Consider the following 4157-nt stretch of genomic DNA (forward strand, 5'->3'; position numbering starts at 1 on the left):
TTTTTTTTTTTGTAACAGGTAATCTCGCGAACGGCTGGTCCGATTTTCATGAAAATTTGTGTATTAATACCTTTCAGCAACCACCATGTTTTAGGCCAAAAAAATTTACTTTTTGGCGGTAGGTGGACCATGGACCGATCTATTCGAAAAATTCGTATTTATGGTCCGATTTGCTTAAAATTTGGTACGTCAGTAGCTTTTTACCTAGATTATCATATAGGATCCTTCTTTTTTCCGGTAAGTGGACCAGGGACCGATCTATTCGAAAAATTCGTATTTATGGTCCGATTTGCTTAAAATTTGGTACGTCAGTAGCTTTTTACCTAGATTATCATATAGGATCCTTCTTTTTTCCGGTAAGTGGACCAGGGACCGATCTATTCGAAAAATTCGTATTTATGGTCCGATTTGCTTAAAATTTGGTACGTCAGTAGCTTTTTACCTAGATTATCATATAGGATCCTTCTTTTTTCCGGTAAGTGGACCAGGGACCGATCTATTCGAAAAATTCGTATTTATGGTCCGATTTGCTTAAAATTCGGTACGTAGGTAGCTTTTCACCTGGATTAGCATATAATCAAATTTTTTCGTATTTGTGCTGCTTTCTGCCTAGATTAGCATATAGGATCCTTTTTTTTTGGGAAGTGGACCAGGGACCGATAAATTCGAAAAAATCGCATTTATGGTCTGATTTGCTTAAAACTTCGTATATAGGTAGCTTTTTGCCTAAATTAGCATATAGGATCCCTTTTTCCGCGAAGTGGACCGGGGACCGATCTATTCGAAAAATCGTATTTATGTGCCGATTTGCTTAATCTATTATTATAATATATTATATATAGAGAAGTACCTTTTCTTTGTAACAGGTAAACTAGCGAACAGCTGGTCTGATTTTCATGAAATTTTTTGTAAATAGCTTTTAGAAACAACCATGTCATTGGCCACAAAAAAAATACCAATCGAAAATCTATTTTATGGTCCGATTTGCTTAAAATTTGGTACGTAGGTATTTTATCTACGTTCGTTGGTTTAGACTTATGAGATCTCGGTAGAAAGGTATTTTCCCACTATTTTTATTTATGTGCAAAAAAAGTCATTCGTGTCCCAATTTTTTTTTCAAATACCAACGCATCTTAATTCAACTTTGAATAATGTTCGTTCATCCTACCTTTCTCTTTTATCCTTTGAGTGAGTTAATTAGCAATACAAAGGGTGAGAAAATACCTGTCCAATGATACCTCACAAGTCTAAATCGGAAGAGCTTAAGTTCAGTTATTCAAGTTTTTCTTATACCAATCTTTGAAAAAAGTTCAAAGTGGCTTTGGTAGAATAGACCTGTAAGAAGTAAATTGCAGAGCCTGCCTGATTAACTTATCCATATATAGTATAAAGGAAAGTCGAGTTTCTTTATACGCGGTAATCTCGAAAACTACTGAACGGATTTTGGCGAGATTTTCTCTAATATACTGTAACGACAGGTATCTTTTTTTACTTAGAATTTTAATAGGGTTGCTACCTGTCTAAAAAACTATAAGATCCGCACCGTTCGTTGGATTACAAAAGATGAGGTGTCAAATGAAAGGGATTGGCCTCTAGAAAATCACTAATATCTTTTTTGAATAGGATTGCACCTTTTAATAAAATGACCAAATTCAATCATAATAAGCGTAGACATCATCTGTACCGTCACTGTCAAACGAAAAGACTTAAGAGCGAAATACACCACACAAGCGGTTTGACAAACCAAGCGAAATTTCCCTTTGCTTCAAGCCATTTGTGCTGTGTATGGAGGTTTGATCAAACCTTCAAACACCCCCATACACAGCACAAATGGCTTGAAGCAAAGGGAAATTTCGCTTGGTTTGTCAAACCGCTTGTGTGGTGTATTTCGCTCTTTAGCCTGTGGATGTGTAATAAAGTATTATTTTTCTGAGTAGGGTTGCCAACTGTTTAAAAATTATAAGATCGTCACTGTTCGTTGGATAAAAAATAAGATACCAAATGAAAGTGCATGGCCTTCGCATGTACAAAAACTTTAAGTTTTTGCGTAGGGTTGCCACCTATTTAAAATTACTATCTTGTATACATATTACAAAGGAAAGGCGAGATATTTTAACCAGGCTACTGAACGCATTAAGACAAGATTTTTTATGTATATAATAAACGAAGTACATGATGACATATGATTTCTTTCTCCGAATACGTAAATGTACATACATACATATGCATACATTCAGCGCGTGGCGAAGCCTCGCGCATCCGTGGCCGACTAGTATTTTATATTTTAAACTTGTAATACAATTATTTGATTCGCCGCAATTTTCCAATGAAAGAATTTTATTAAAAAAAAAAAAAATAAAACGAACATATTAGAAATCATTTTTCAAAATTCAATTCCGATCCCCGAAGTCAATATTAAGTCCCGAACCTGCCCATCCCGACGTTTTTCCGAATTGCACCGCGGGTCCCGAAATATATAACTATGATTAATTCCTATGTCTTTCAAATTAGTTTTATATAATAAAAAATGTGGCATCTTTCGGTTATATTATTTTTTTCCTTGCTTTCGTTTTCGTGTCAATAAAACAAAGTGATTATTTCATAAGACGTTTTTAAGGAAGATTTTCTGAATTTGCGGAGATTGCTGGTTTTATCGGCAGTGTCGGGAAAGGATTTTAATTCCGTCCTGCCCGCAAAATTTTTAACGACCTTCCCGATACCGTCTATCCCTGCAATTTTGAAATCAGTACCGTGGGTCCCATATCCCGCGCCCATCTCTAATAGGGATACGACATTGTGACCAGTTTTGACTATTTTTCTTTTGTTTGTGTAATGTTTATTCAAGGCTATCACAGAATCCGAAAAATCAGACAACGATGGATTCTGTGATATCCAGCATTATTCTTTTTTATAATAAAAATGCAGCTCATTGTCTATCAAAATCCTTAATTCTAAATTTGTGACTTTGCAGAAATATTAGAAAAGCTTAACGATCTCAACAAAATGTTACAATTTTCACGAAGATAGCCCTGTTGGCGTACGCACTATCCGTAAAATCCAGTACTAATTTCACTGAACGACGTTTTCGTACGCAAAAACTTGCAAGAACCAGCAAAACAGAGAGAATTGAGAGAGCAAAAATTACAGCTGAACTTGCAAGTTTTACTGGATTTTCACTGGATAAATTTTTACTAGTAAGACTGCTTTTACGCAGTTCAATTATTGAATTCAATTCTGCTCGCATGTGAGAAGAAAAGGGACGAGTACACATGCGTCCGTACCGCCAAGTCGTTTGAACTTTCATGTTTTGCTTTTGACATTTTCGTTGTTTCTCATTTAAAGAACCAAAAACTTGAATTCAACAGAATTTGAAGCGTGTAAAAGCAAATAGAAAACACAAAAGAGAATGAGCAAGAGTTGCTTTCAATTACTCGAATCATGTAAATGGGCTGTAACTATTTTCTAGTAAGAAAAACAGCTGATTGAATGATGCTTAATGCAATTCACATTACCAAAATAATTGTTTGTGGTGCTTTTAGAGTTGCAATTGGCAAAATAAACCTATTTAAATATATATTAAGATTGGAAATACTATTTTTCTTAGAAAATTGAGTCGGAAAATAACAAATTAGTTAGCTGTTCATAAAACCTATTTTTTTTACCCTTTTCCAAAATTATATGCGACTTTTGCCCTTTTTCAAAATTTTTGTTTTCGGGGAAATGTTAACAGAACCATGCTGTTAAAAAATATTTTCTCCTGTTAGTACTAAAAAATGCATCACTTAATACTTTTAAAGGAAATGCAACTCTTCTCCTTGCAGCAACTAGATTTATGGTTATGGTTGCAACCCTGTTTTAAGCAAAGCTTGTCCCGCTATTTTCTTATTAAATTCAACAGATTCATTCTTTTGCTAGTAAAGAAAATCAAAAATAATATGGTGACCCTGTTTTGCGACTTTATGAAAATTCTCAACGGCAACGATACTTTTCATTCGATACCAAGTAATTTTGGTATCGATACTGTAACGAAGCGTTTTTCTTCGAAGACCCCTACGCTTCCGTTCTCTACGCTTCCGTTCTCTATGCCGGGGTATAATCGCCGTGCCCAGGGTCCGTTACAATAAATTAATTTATTGTGGGGCCTTGCAAATAGTACT

This window comes from Rhagoletis zephyria, unplaced genomic scaffold (assembly GCF_001687245.7).
Source record: "Rhagoletis zephyria isolate East Lansing unplaced genomic scaffold, Rhagoletis_zephyria_1.1 Rzeph_scaffold_00385, whole genome shotgun sequence".
NCBI lineage: Eukaryota > Metazoa > Arthropoda > Insecta > Diptera > Tephritidae > Rhagoletis > Rhagoletis zephyria.